This window comes from Notechis scutatus, chromosome 10 (genome assembly GCF_049901735.1).
Source record: "Notechis scutatus isolate UNSWTSFEM ecotype Mainland chromosome 10, rNotScu1.2, whole genome shotgun sequence".
Lineage (NCBI taxonomy): Eukaryota > Metazoa > Chordata > Lepidosauria > Squamata > Elapidae > Notechis > Notechis scutatus.
Window position 1 is genome coordinate 6,417,677 of NC_142018.1, and position 15,187 is coordinate 6,432,863.

A 15,187-nucleotide genomic window follows, 5' to 3' on the forward strand; every position below is an offset into this window, starting at 1 on the left:
ACGGTAGATATGTCAATGCCATCTATATGTGGGGCAAAACACATCACCAAATTGTGATTGTAGGGTAGACAAATAAACAATCCCATACATAGTGACAGAGTGTCAAAACAGACCTTGTAATGGAGACTGTGCTGATTTCCTGGCTGTGACAAATGAAGTAAAAAAAAATTATATTTGCAACTTAGATATAAGTTTGTGATCTTCCTAAAGACTTTATGTTCTATGTTTTGTATTTTATCCCATGTTCATGTTCTGAAATATGATGTGAGCGTGCCAAATGATAAGTAAATTATTAACATCACTCATTCCCACAAAGAAATCTGTACGCATGATATAGATCACACTTCAAATGAGAGGTGGGTGTGGTTAGCTGTGACCCTGGAGACTAGCCCTTACAATTATTGTTCCAATTTCCTCCAGTTTCCATTTATCCATTCCCTCCACTGTATTTTAGATTCCTTTAAAGTATGAACTTGCTTGACAGAATGATTTGATGCCAGTTGTCTCTATAGGATCTAAAAAATGAAAATGTCACTGTGACACAGAAAAGAATGACTAAGCATTACTAATGAGAATGATAAGAAGGGTGAAAAGGCCTGACTAATCTTCCAGCTTCTGCTTGATTATTCATGCCTATACGTGTTTTGTTAGAATTTAAAACAAGAGATGTGGGAATCTGTCTTTTTTTTTTTTTAATGTTTCCCTCCCAACAAGTTCATGGCATGAATTTTTCCACCCAATGGAAAGAGAGATTAGTTGGAACTGTCATGGCAAAGAAAAGTCCTCGTGGCTACAGGGAACAGGTCAGAAGATGTGAGAGCTGGGCCTTGGGAGAGGTGAGTCCACCATGTCTAGAAGATACCAAGCTGGACAAGGCTATGCAGGAAGGATCTCCCTTCTTTTCATAAAAAATATATGGATATTTCAATTTCAACCTGAAATAGACAGTGGACTTTCATTTGTAAGATGTTTCGTTTGTGGTTGGTGACTGGAATATCGATGTTGGAGAAAAATAAGGAGGAAAACGTCTTTGGATTCAATGACCTACAAAACAGAAATGAAGCAGGAGAATGATTTCTGTCAGTCCAATGATTTCGTCATTGTTTATGCATTCTTCAAGTAACCAAAAAATGCTTGTACGCACGAAGGTCACCAGATGAAGCACACAGAAATCAGATTGTTCACATTTTGGGGGCAAAAAGGTGGAAGACCTCAATTATCACAGCGATTGCATGGCCAAAGGCTAGCTGTGGAAATATTACAAATTGCACGTCATCTGGAATTTCCAAGCCAAGTTAAAGTGGAAGAACAAAGCCAACCAGTTTCCACGATATGATCTTGAGTGATATCCGCCATTTTCAAGGAGAACTGCAGGAATTGCTTCTGAGTCTTCCTTGATGGGGAGGCAGACAAAACGCAGATGCTATACAATTAGTTGGCCACTTACAAGCATAATAAAGCCCGGGATAACAACAATAAGTTGTGCCAGTTGTTAAGCAGGTCATCACATGACCATACCTGATTGTAAGTCATTTTTTGTGAATATCTTTAAATGAACATGGTTGTTAAGCGAATGCAGAAGTCTTTATGTGAACCCATTGTCCACAATGGTGTGTTTTTCTCCCTAAACTGGAAGTAAACCCAAATGGGAAGTAAGCCGTGGTGGTGCAGTGGTTAGAATGCAGTAGTGCGGCTACTTCTGCTGACTGCCAGCCGCCTGCAGTTTGGCAGTTTGATTCTCACCGGCTCAAGGTTGACTCAGCCTTCTGAGGTCAGTAAAATGAGGACCCAGATTTCTGGGGGCAATATGCTAATTCTGTAAACAGTTTAGAAAGGGCTGTAAAGTACCATAAAGCGGTATATAAGTCTAAGTGATATTGCTGTAAACACCAGTATTCAGCATAAAGGTCATAAGTGAAGGTCACATGACTGGATGCTGCAAATGGCTATAAATGGGGGCCAGTTGCCAAGCACCCAGATCACATTACCAGAACGGGGACAGGCAGTTGTCAGAACATCGAATCTGAGTCATAAGTATCTTTTTGAGGGTCTGTTGTAACTTCAAACAGTCCGCGGTTTTCTTGCTTCGTGAGTGGGGGGTGGGTGGTCAGGGGGGGGGGGGGGGGGGGGGGGGGGGGGGGGGGGGGGGGGGGGGGGGGGGGGGGGGGGGGGGGGGGGGAGAATAAATAGTGGGGGGGGGGGTTAAAGGGGGGGGAGGGTGTTGTATTTCAGTTGTAGGAGTCTTCTTCAACACCAAAGTTAAGCAGTTGTAAGTCGAGGACAACCTATTATGTGTCCATCCTTACCAAGATCAGAACTGCGCAGGCCACGGTGTTCCACCATAGAAGAGAAAGCTGAACCTTGGAGAAGCAATGCAGAAAGAGTTTTAATGCTTTCAGTCTGGTTTTGGAGAAGGTTCCTGAGGACACCATAGAGACCCAATGGATCACTGAACAAATAAATTCAGTGTTGCTACTGAAGGCACAAATAACCAGGATCAAGCTAAGCCATTTTGGAAAAATTATGGGAAGACTCGGCTCCATTGAGAAGTCTCTTTCACTGGAAAGATAGAAGAAAAAAAGGGGAAGGGAGCAACCAGCAGCAAAAGACAGCTGGGAGATTCAAAGGGTCAGGTTGCTGACAGATCATCTTGAATAGGGCCTATCTATAGAGTTACCAGGAATCAACACTGACTTAATCAATCAATCATGACAATTGAGTTGTACATTTGGTAAATAATGGCCTTTTTTGACAGTCTGAGTTGTTACCATGGCATTCTGTTGAACTGCTGGTTTTACTGATTTCTTGGAACCATGTCAAGAATATAATTATCATTTATTCCCCCCTCTTTTCTCTTCCTCTTCTACTAATTCCTTCTTTCTGAATGGGCTGAGTTCCCACTTACTGCCCTATGATGACTGCTATCCATTTGGCCGCCCTTTCACTGGCCTGGATTCACACAAGTCCAAACCGTTTATAGGTGAGAGCCAGTTTGGTCTAGTGATTAAGTCATCAGGCTAGAAAGCAGGAGGCCATGAGTTCAAATCCTGCCTTAGCCATGAGAACCAGCTGGACCAATCCCCAGGAGATGGTGAGTTCTAGTCCCATTTTAGGCATGAATATGGCTGGATAACTTTGAAGCGGTCATTCTCTCTCAGCCCAACTCACCTCACAGGGTTGTTGTTGTGGGGAAATAGGAAGGTGTGCTGGGCATGTTTGCTGTCTTGAGTTATTTGTAAAAATAATATATGGTGGAATATAAATAATAAAATAAATTTTAAAATGTGTACAGTGTATTGCTCTACTTTTTCACCTTGGCTTTGCACACTTAGAGAAGACAAGCGAACGGGGGAAAACAATAGGAAACAACGGGAATGAAACCTCTGCAAACTGGCATTGAACTTCCTACACCAAGCAGATGCTCAGCAATGTCCATTCTTGATGCTCCTTTGATGTGGGATATTTTCTGTGCCCAGGTGACTCAGTGGCTACTCCTCATTCTTACCTGCACGCTTTGGTGAGTTATAGATGCTCTGAGAATCGATATAGTTGTCATTCAAGGGTCTAGATAAACAGGACAGAGAAATGAAAGAGACTTATTCAAGAATGGGGTTACTGTTGACTTAGACCATGAACAAAGTGATATGACACATTGGGGGGGTGTGTTTCCCCCTTCTCCCCATTTCAGAGTGACAGGACCATACAAGCAATTTGCATAATGACCGCAGGAAGATAGCAATAGCACTTAGACTTATATACCGCTTTATAGCTCTCTCTAAGCGGTTTACAGAGTCAGCCTATTGTCCCCAACAATCTGGGTCCTCATTTTACACCCTTCGGAAGGATGGAAGGCTGAATCAACCTTGAGCCTGGTGGGATTCAAACTGCCAAATTGCAGTCAGCCGGCAGTCAACAGAAGTAGCCCTGCAGTACCGCACTCTGACACTGTGCCACTGTGGCTCAGTTAGATGTATGTCTCTGTTAACATAAACACACATTCTGTATCTTTCTTTTAAGAGTGAGAAGTCCTAGGAGTGAAATTTACTCAAATTTAACTTTTTTGAATCGGAGGATGGCTGAGATGAAATATTTCTGAAAACAGTGGATTTACTTCCAAATCAGTCAATTTGGAAGTCCCATTTTTGCAAGTTGAGATAGAAGCAGATCTCTCATCATTACTGCAGCCACTCAGAGTCCCCCAAATCTTGTTTCCAAATAGTATTCTGCTCCATATATTTATTTATTTAAAAAGTCTATGCCAAGGGTACCCAGTCTTGGTGATTTTAAGACCTGTGGACTTCCAAGTCCCAAAATTCTGGGAATTGAAGGGAATTGAAGTCCACAAGTCTTAAAATTGTCAAAACACCTCTGGTCTATGCCAATCCAGTTATCATTTACAAATATGGACATGGGTTCTTGTGTATATTCAACACAAGTGATGGTAACAATGAAAATAACCTTGCCTCCAACAGTTTCATACCAATTGGGGACTATTCACCTGTAATTTAATAAAAGATTCACTAACAAACTTGGCTTTTGATGGGTTGGAATTCTAAGCAGGTCTTCTGAACCCCATGAACTGCCTCCTATTCTACTCACAAATCCAGCACTATGTGAATTTGTGTCTTTCCCGATCTTTGGAAAGTTCAATGCTTGGTTCTTTGCAGCATGGCCAATAGTAGAGAGCCTTGGGAACAGCAGAATAACAGAACTGGAAGAGATCTTGCAGGTCTTCTATCTAGTCCATTGCCCTGCTCAAGCAGCGTAATATAATATAATACTGAATAAATAGCAGGATAATTAATAATTGATAAATAGATAAGCATATGTTAGTTTGACAATGTGAGATTGATATAAATTGTGAACAATGATTATGAAAGGATCACACAAAAGGTTCTAAACCAACTGACACACTGGATGTACAAAATGGAAGATGGTTTTATGGTTTTTTTTAATGTATTGTCTGTGTGTGTTTGTCTTAAAATAAAATATATATAAATATATATAAAAAAAGAAACTTCCAGTAATGGAGTACCCGTAACTTTTGGAGGCAAGCCATTCTACTGGTTACACTGGTCTACAAATTTCGGGAAATTATCAACCTCCGAGATAAAAATGTGTTAATTTTACATATTTTGATTAGATGAATTAGAAAACAGGTCATCAAAGGTGTTGGTTGGTTAAGATATTTCACAATAAAGATTTATACACAGGCAATATACACAATATTTGCCTACAAGGGAGGGAGGGATCTAATGTTCATGAGGCCTCATTAACTTCTTGACAAAGTACAGCAGAACAATGAAAATGGTATCACATGGAAGTGTATACATTTATCTTCACTTTGAGAACAGCAAGGCAGATGACTGAAAAACACATGGAAAATTTGCTTAGGTCCTATAAAGGGACATATTGGTACAAACACATCACTGAAAATTCCTCTTACGCTCACATTTCGACTATTTCCCCCTTTGAACTGTGGGACAGTGAGGGATGGGGAGAGATTCCACCAGGATATCGCAAGTATGGAGAAAAGATAGCAAGGGAAATGGAATCCATCCATGCTTGCCCATTACTACTGGAATCTCTCTAGGGACGATCCTAATGCAGTTCACAAGAGAAAAGCCAAAAAGTGCAGTTTAGATACTGAATAAAGATGGAACCTTGTCATTTAATCAGATCTTAGAGCTTGTCAGATTTTCATACAAAAAGTATGAAAATGTTACATGGAAAAATTAATTTATGTGGAGAATTATCTTATTAGTACCAATACAAAGATAAATTTATGATTGCTGTGGCAGTGGCACCATTCTCATTGCTATATCACATTTTGCAGAAAAGTTATGGAATATAATGGCACATCCCCCCCTCGTAATTTTGAATTATTTTGATGCAGTTTTGATCTGAAGGTGTATCTTGAAAACGGCCAATTAATACTCAGGATTTAAATTTCCTTTATTAGTGCCTCAATTCTGGTAAAATTAAGCCACATCTTTGTAAACATCCTTGTAGACCAGTGTTAATTGTTCTCACTGTTAGGACATTTCTTCTTAGTTCTCGGTTGGATCTCTCTTTGATAAGTTTCCATCCGTCACTTCTTGTGTGGTTCTCAGGTGCTTTGGAGAATAGATTGTCCTCTTCTTTAGTTTAGTTTAGTTTATTGTCATTGCACCTCGTACAGCAGAATTAAATATCATCTTCAGTGTACATTATAACTATAAAAATAAAACACAAACACCCATCCTTCACATTCTATACAATTGAATTGAAAACCCCTGATATCACATCAATATTGCACCATACAGCAGAATTCAGCAGAGCTACTGCCCTGGGATAGAAGCTGTTTTTCAACTTATTTGTCCTTGTTTTTATTATCCTGTACTGTCTGCCAGATAGTAATATTTTTTTTAAAAAGGGGTTCCCAGGATGAGATGGATCTTTGAGGATGTTTTGAACTTTCTTAAGGAAGCAGGACCTCTAAAGCTCTTCCAAAGAGGGGAGAGGGTAACCCATGATCCTCTGGGCAATGACGTTAACCCACTGGAGTGCTGTCCTATCTGCCCCTGTGCAATTGGCAAACCACGGGTGTAGTAAGTTAAGATACTCTCTGTGGTCAGCAGTAGAAGGTCACCAGCAGCTTTTCATTCAGTTGTTTTCTTTGTGGCAACCCGTCAAGACAGCAGTCTAGTCGGAAAGACCAAACCCTACATATCCTCCGAGACTGGTTCATTGTACACTATGTTTACTTTAGCAAAACAGGTCTCAGTGACTCAGCAACATTTTTAGGAGGATTCCCCCCCCCCCCGCCAGCTGCATCATGATGAATATGCAAATATATTTAGCTAATCATGAAATGCACACACAGCTCTGTAAAGCATTAGTCCCTGGGACAGGCAGTTTCTTATTAATGCGTGCAGTTCTCCTTGGGAGGTGTCTTTATGGAACAAAAAGGTGCAAAAATAGTGACTTTGCATGTACCGAATAATCTGAACTAAGTGAGATTCTACAAAGTGGGGCTATAGGAATTGGGGGCTTTTTCTCTGACTCAGGTATCTGGTCTAAAATAATGTGTTTCTTCTGGATCGGACATCACTGCCTTCAAGTTCATAAAGATACTGCTATATTAGTTGATATACCAGCTCTCATTTTACTGTAGAATAAAAATGGATAACAGAAACAAGGAATTAAAGGCAGTAGATTAAAGTGATCAGAGCTCAGAGCTTAAAGGACCAGGAGATCAAATATGGCTCTGCTTCAAATCAAGTCATCTCAGAGGAAAGTGTTCTTCACAATGAGATGCCCGGCTGGGAAGAATGTTAGACTCGCCTCAACTCTTACCCCATCTAGGTAATAAGTGAATCACTCTTTAATGGCATTGAAGACTTGAAATTTTCTCTTCCTCTTCCCTGCCAGCTAGTGGTTATCCAGACTTTTGCAGCCCAAGTACAGTAGCTCCAACTTTGAAGAGACTGGCTTGATAGAGGAGAATGTTTGTAGGTCAAGGTTGAAATGAGGGGTCCTTAGTGCTCTCTGAGCTTGGTTGTTTTCTTGCAATGTTTCATGACCCAACTAATTAACATCATCAGTGCTCAGACTGATTGATGAACTCAACTGCTGAATCAAACAATATCCTTCTTTCTCTTCCATTCATTGTGGAGACAACTGGATGACTGAAGCAGATGGGTGTGCTGCTCCAGCCTTTACCCTGCACATATTCAAAGATCCTGTTTGTATGGAGCATTTGACATTTCCTAATGGGTTAGGCTGCATTCCTAGACAAAACTCCATGCAATCCCCACCCTCCATGAGGCCACTTCATAGGACTGGAAATCTTAAAGGTTTGTTGGATCAACATCTTATGGTACATTTCACAAACTGGTGCCATCTGGTTTAGAACAGAAGCTTCCCCTCAATTGTTATTCTTTAAGGAAGTGGAGGTGCGCAAACAGGACAATCAGGTCTTAGGGTTTGACATAAAAACTTATGTTGGTTTTGTTTTAGCTGATGTTCTTCACTCCTGGTGTTCACAACAAGAAGAAGAATCTGAAAACCTCAGGGTAAAAAAGTCAGAACCAGGAACTTGTTTTTTCCAAGTTCATTGAAAGCCTGAAGGGCTACATTCATGGCCTCCAGGACAAACCCCAAGATAGATTCCATCATAGCAGGAATTGTCTCCTGACCTTGCTAAAGAGCAACAAGCTCCACCTTTTTTTTGTCTCAAATGTCTTCTCCTGTGTCTTTAGTCTGAGATTCTGGAGACTTTAAAATAAAATAAAAGTTTTCCTTTTCCAGTCATGCCTGACTCTAGGTGGCAGTGGTCATCTCCGTTTGCTAGCCAAGAAGTCAGCATTGTCTAAGATGATTCCATGGTCAGGTGGCCAGCAACACTATATGCCAAGGCTCATGGAATGCTGCTACCTTCCCACTGAATTGGTACCTATTTATGTACTTACTTTATCTATTTACATGCTTTCAAATTGTGAGGTGGGAAGGAGCTGGGACAAGAATGGGAGGTCACCCCATCATGAGGTTCTTGGTTCTCAAACTGTCCACCTTCTGGTCAACAAGTCCAGTGTTACACAGACTATAGATGTTGTTACACATACACATTAATTACATCTCTAGATTATGCAAAAGAGTCAGTCACCCAGCCAAAAGAGAACAAAAAGACTCCAGCACCTCTCCTCCAGTAATCAAGAACTTGTTGATGACCCAAGCTCTGTAAAGGACCTTGGAATACTCACCTCTAATGATCTAAGTGCTAGAGCCCACTGCAACTACATAGCCAAAAAGGCATTAAGAGTTGTTAACCTAATCCCGTAGCTTTTCTCTGGTAATATCACACTACTAACCAGAGCATACAAAACATTTGCTAGACCAATACTCGAATACAGTTCATCAGTCTGGAACCCACATTACGTATCTGATATTAGCACAATTGAGAAAGTCCAGAAATATTTCACAAGAAGAGTTCTCCACTCCTCTACTGGATTGTAGAATACCTTATGCCACCAGACTTGAAATTCTAGAACTAGAAAACCTTGAATTACGCCTGTCTTCGGTCTGACTTAAGCATGGTATATAAAATCATACATTGCAATGTCCTACCTGTCAGTGAATACTTCAGCTTCAACCATAACAACACAAGAGCACACAATAGATACAAACTCAAAGTAAACCGCACCAAACTTGATTGCAGGAAATACGACTTCAGCAATAGAGTGGTCAATGTCTGGAATACTCTACCCGACTCTGTAGTTTCTTCCCCAAACCCCAAAAACTTTAACCTTAGACTGTCTACTATTGACCTCAAAACAATTGGCAAATCAAATAAATAAATAAAATAAAATAAAATAAATAATCAGCATTCAGATCAGCATAGATGAACTCCAAGGTTAACATCAGACTAACTATCAAGTAAGCAACACCCCAATCAAGAAACTGCCAAAGAGCCAACAGGAAACAGCCCAGCCAAAGAATCTCTAAGCCCACCCCCATCAACACTGACAGGGCAGCCACTAGAATATAAAGACCGCAAACCTGACTCCTTTCTAGCACTGATGATGTTACCTAGTTTGGGTAATGAAACATCTGCAAGAAAACAATCAAGCTCAGAGCACCAAGGACTTCACATTTCAAACCTGAGCTACAAACATTCTCCTTTATTAAATCACTGTGTTAAACAGTCTTACTCTATTATATTTTTTGATCTTGCAGAAGATTTTGCAAGTGATATACCACCACAAGGCTGCAGAAAAATAAAAGATGATCCGATTTATAACTGCCATATAAAACAGCTTTGGTCGCACAGAGTGGAAAATGATGTTCAGGGATGATTTGTACAGTAAATAAGAGAGCACGGGCATATATAACTTTTAGATTGTGCTGAAAATGAGCTGTTTTAAACATTGGTGTAAATTTAATATAATTGTTGCTTTCCTTCTGAAGTTTAATCAACATTTACATTGTGATTCTAGAAATAATTTTGCTCAATTCTTTTTGTCCTCAACCAAAAATGGATCAAAATGATCTCAGGTATGGAAATGAGGAGTAGTGGGATATGAGAAACAGATGGTGATCCTATTCAAACTCATCACCAACTTTAGTTTCTTAAGAACAAAAATAATTCTCTCGATGGACAACTTCAGTTAAGGAGTTGAATCAAACCTGATTCAAGATTTAAAAAAGAAAGGGAGGGAGGGAGACAGAGAAAGAGAAGGGGGGCGTTGCTTTGGGTATTTCTTGGTACTAATCTGGATACCACTTATCTTTGCCTGGATGAATTTTTGTTCCAATGAGAGAGCATTCTGAGGAACTCAAGGAAGTATTTCTAGAATCACAATGTAAATGTTGATTTTTCCACTTGATGCATGTAAGAAAGAACAGAGCTTAGAATGACAGCCAACTGGACTTTTGTGATTCTACCAGCTGTGAATGCCTCATCCAGAAGAGAAAGTTATTGTCAGGTGTGAGAGATCAGGTTCACACAATCAAGACCACTTATTGCTACTTATTGCCTTTGCACCCGAATGCTCTCAATGAACGGTTAGCACCTGGTGGAAGTTAGATAAGGGTCAATGAAATTTAAGAGGGATTGGATTTAGACTGCTGGTGGCTGCGTAAGGATTCTAGGCTGCTTCCTCCTTTAACTCCACCCTCGGATTCTGCCACTCCTTCTCCTACACAACTCTTGGGAAATCTCAGAACTTTTCCATTTCTTGGAGAGCTTCCAAAGTATATAAAATATATTTATTGGTCAATAAAGACAGCAATGAAACCAAGACTACTTGCCCTCCCATGAGGGGGAGGATGCTCATGGATGCTCATTGTATATACAGGTAGTCCTTGACCTACGGCTATAATGGTGCCTGACAATCATGGTTGTATGTCATGATGGTTATAAAACCAATGTGACTGATCTGATTTTATGACCTTTTTGGCTCTGGTTGTTTAGTGAAGGCTGCAGTTGTTGAGTGAACACTGTGGCTGTTAAGCAAACTAATAGTTTGCCAGTCCAGGTGTCACCAACCTTTTGGACCTCAGGGACCACCAAACCAGTGGTGGGATTCAATTTTTTTTACTATTGTTTCTGTGGGCGTGGCTTGGTGGGTCTGGCAGGGGAAGGATACTGCAAAATCTCCAGTCGGGTGGTATTTGCCGGTTCTCTGAACGACTAAAAATTTCCGCTACTGGTTCTCCAGAACTGGTCAGAACCTGCTGAATACCACCTCTGCACCAAACGCTGCACCAATAATTTTAAATCCCACGGACCAGAGACCCTGGGAAAATCCCCAAAATTTTTTCCTACCGATCAATCATTCTTTATTTGAGATCGCAGGACACTGTCTCCAGCTCCATTCTCGGGGAGAGAGAGAGAGAGAGAGACTTTTGGCTTCATGCAAGCAGCAGAAGCAGCAGAAGTCTTTCTTAGCCTGCAGTACTGCCCTCTAACCTCTGCGCCACTGAGGCTCATTAATAAACTGTTAATAAACTCATGAGTTAATACACTCACTAATAAACACCACCATGGCTCATTAATAAATAAAATAAAGAATAAACTGATTGCCTTTGCGATGGCATGTACAATGCATTGTATTACTTCACAGAGAAAAGCAAGGCTGCGTGTTGGAAAGAGGAGCAGGACACAGCTGGGAGGATGGGATGAGGAAGACGCCTCTATTTATCACACTTTCTTTTGCTCGTTGTTGATATTCCTTTGTTTCCTTGTAAATATTGAGGCAGCTGCTGATCCATCTTGGCGATTTCCCTTTTTTTGTGGCTAATTCTCTTTATCTACCAGGGTGGGAAGAAGCAGATTGGGAACCATTACACTTCAAGTGCTCAAATCATTGCCTAGCCTTGCATGCGATGTCTCTCGTTTGAAGGCCCGGAGGGGGTGGGGGAGAAGTACCATTGGTTATTTTGCCTTCATCTGGACCTTGGATTAGCCCTGAAAAATAACACAGCTCCATCTGGATTCACTAGACTTAGAATCATGGGACTAGAAGGAACCCAGGAGGTCATCTAGTCCAGCCCCCTCTGTCCAAGCAGGAGTCTTCATACCTACTTGGACAGATGTTTATCCGATCTTTTGTGGAACACCTCCTGCGATGGAGCACCCACAGCTGAGCTCCATGAAGCAAGCTACTCCACTGATGAATCATTCTGTCAAGACATTCCTCTTCATTTCCAGGCTGGGTCTCCTGCTGACCAGTTTCCACCCATTGCTTCTTGTCCTATCCTCAGAATAAATCCACCCTCCCCTCTTCCCCGTAGCAGCCCTTCAAGTCATGTAGGAACGGTAAAAACCAGTGCAGGGGACAGTTTGTGAATTCACAGTTGATGGTCCTTGTATTTGTATTGGTCAATGGCCAAAATGAAGTTCTGTCCGATTGCCAGTAGGTGGTCCTTTGTAGAAAGGTGGGATATAAACAATGAATGAATAAATAATTCAACCATGTGCTGAAATGTGTCTTCAAGATTTTGGGGAGGCAGGGGATGTTGGGGGGGTCCTTTCTCCTAAGGAGGTGCATCTGGCAGGACTCAAAAGAATGCCTTTCTCCGTGGTGGCTCCCTCCTTTTCGAATATCATCACGGCAGAGATTAGATAGCCTCCATTTTAACACTCTTTTGCAAGGTCCTTGAAGACCTGGTTTTGCCAGAGTGTGGTGGCTTGTCTCTGTGGCTTGTCAAGACAAGTGGCTTGTCTGATTGATTGGTGTCACCAGGGTGGGTGGGAAGTTATTGTTTTTAATGTTTGTATATTGGGTGTATTTTTTTTGTAAGCCACCCAGAGTCACTTCCTTTCCTTCCTTTCCTACAAGGTGCTCTATCCTTGCTTTGAATTTTCTCTTGGCATTTCCAAGCGTCCGGCCTTGATAGAGAGGACAGCCAGCAGGCCACTGGGGTTGTTTTCTGTGATTCATCCCTCCATTAGTTTGAAGCCTCCCTGGCTGCTGACACTTCCCAATCTGAGCTAGCCGTGTGGGTGGAGTTCTCTCTTCATGTTTTTTGGATTTAATTAAAATGTGGGAAGGCAGGGATTCTGCAGACTGTGGGAGGGAAGATTGAAGAGAGAGAGAGGGGGTGGGGGATGTTCACACACACTCCCTGTGGCCACCTCATCGCCCAGGAAGGGCAAAAAGGCCACACCTGTCCCTGAGAATTTCAACTCAAACTCTCTTCCCCTTCGGGAAGATTTGGGAAGCCAATGCCCCTTCCTCAAGAAGGAACATGAGGAGGGTGGAAGGGGTCTGCGCAGAACTGAAAGAAATTACAGGTAGCCCACTACCACAATTGAGCCCAAAATTTCCGCTGTTCAGCGAGACAGTTGTTAAGTGAATTTTGCCTCATTTCACGACATTCCTTGCTACAGTTGTTAAGTGAATCACTGCAATTGTTAAATTAGTAAGATGGTTGTTAAATGAATCTGGCTTTTCCATTGACTTTGTCAGAAGGTTGGAAAAGGGGATTCCATGATCTCGGGACACTGCAATGGTCATAAATGTGAATCAGTTGCCAAGCGTCTGAATTTTGATCACGTGACCATGGGATGCAATGGTTGTAAGTGTGAAAAACGGCCACAAGTCACTTTTTTCAGGGCTGTTGTAATGGTCATTAAATGAACTGTCGGGGATTACCTGTAGTTTTGAGTTGAGAGCAGTGGCTCAGAGGAGAAAGAAGAGTAAGTCCTTCCAAACATTATATTTCTTCATGTAACTCCCATCGTTCCATAACCAAATCTTCTGACGCTCACCGGGAAAGGTTAGTTCAGCTCTTCTTAGTAAATTCAGGGTGCAAATTCCTCACCGTTGGGTCGATTCTCCATTGGAGGTCCATATTCCAAACGACAAGGAAAGAAACCTTCAGGAGTGTGGAGCACAACCTGGCAACCGAAAGGCTGCTAAGTCACATCCCAGCTGATTAAGAGTCCAAACTACTTTGCCTTAAGTGGACATTGTGTTTCCGTGCACAATAATACAGCTTCTTGGAGGTGACGCTTCAGAACAAGTTGTCCTGGGATCTTTGCCAAGCCATGTGACTCATTATTTTCTTGTGGGATCCCAGAGAAACACTGCAGGTCAATTTTCCACCCCTGTAGCATGAAAGGAAAGGGTGCACAATGTCAGAGTCATCAGGGCAGGTGGCAGAGAGGTAAAAGGAAGGCTCTCCCATCAGATATGAAGATCGGTTGCAGGAATTGGGATATGGCCGGTCTAGAGAAAAGAAGGACCAAGGTGCAGGGGGGTGGGGGAGACACATGATAGCAGTGTTTCAATGCTGGAGGGGCTGCCACAAAGAAGAGGGCACCAGAGGCAGGACAAGAAACAATGGATGGAAACTCATCAAGGAGAGAAGCAACCTGGAATTAAGGAGAAACTTAGTAACAGTGAGGACAATTAGCCAGTGGAACAGCTTGCCACCAGAAATTGTGGGTGGTTCATCACTGGAGGTTTTTGAGAACAGACTGGATTGCCACCAGTCTGACATGATTCCTGACAGTCTCCTGCTTGACCAGGGGGTTGGACTAGAAGACCTCCAAGGTCCCTTCCAGCTCTATTTTGATTGATGGATTGAGATCTTCTAACTTGTGCTTCACTTGGCCCCTCCCTCTTTGGGCTGCTTCTCATAAGTCCTGTGAGCAGAAGGCTTCCCAGTATTTTCTTTATTTTCTTTTATTATTTTATTATTTTATTTTATTTTCTTTTATTCTTTTATTATTTTATTTTATTTTATTTTATTTTATTATTTTATTTTATTTTATTTTATTTTATTTTATTTTATTATTTTATTATTTTATTTTATTTTATTTTATTTTATTATTTATTATTTTATTTTATTTTATTTTATTTTATTATTTTATTTTATTTTATTTTATTTTATTATTTTATTTTATTTTATTTTATTATTTTATTTTATTTTATTTTATTTTATTTTATTATTTTATTTATTTTATTTTATTTTATTTTATTTTATTTTATTTTATTTTATTTTATTTTATTTTATTTTATTTTATTTTATTATTTTATTTTATTTTATTTTATTTTATTTTATTTATTTTATTTTTTATTTTATTTTATTTTATTTTTTTATTTTTATTTTATGCTGAGCCAGGCATTTTATTGTGGGTAGTTATCAGGTTCTCAAGATTCTGCAGGTAGTCCTCGAGTTACAACCATTTGTTTAG

General features: G+C 40.7%; 1 long non-coding RNA gene across 1 annotated transcript; it reads right to left on the reverse strand.

The window, feature by feature from the left end:
- Positions 1 to 695: 695 nt before the first annotated feature.
- LOC148129743 (uncharacterized) lies at positions 696 to 13,902 on the reverse strand. The gene is made up of 3 exons (XR_015750683.1): positions 13,641 to 13,902; positions 3,506 to 3,564; positions 696 to 1,044 (listed from the first exon to the last, which is right to left on the reverse strand). It is a non-coding gene; the product is annotated as an uncharacterized LOC148129743 (long non-coding RNA).
- Between the last annotated feature and the right edge of the window lie 1,285 nt (positions 13,903 to 15,187).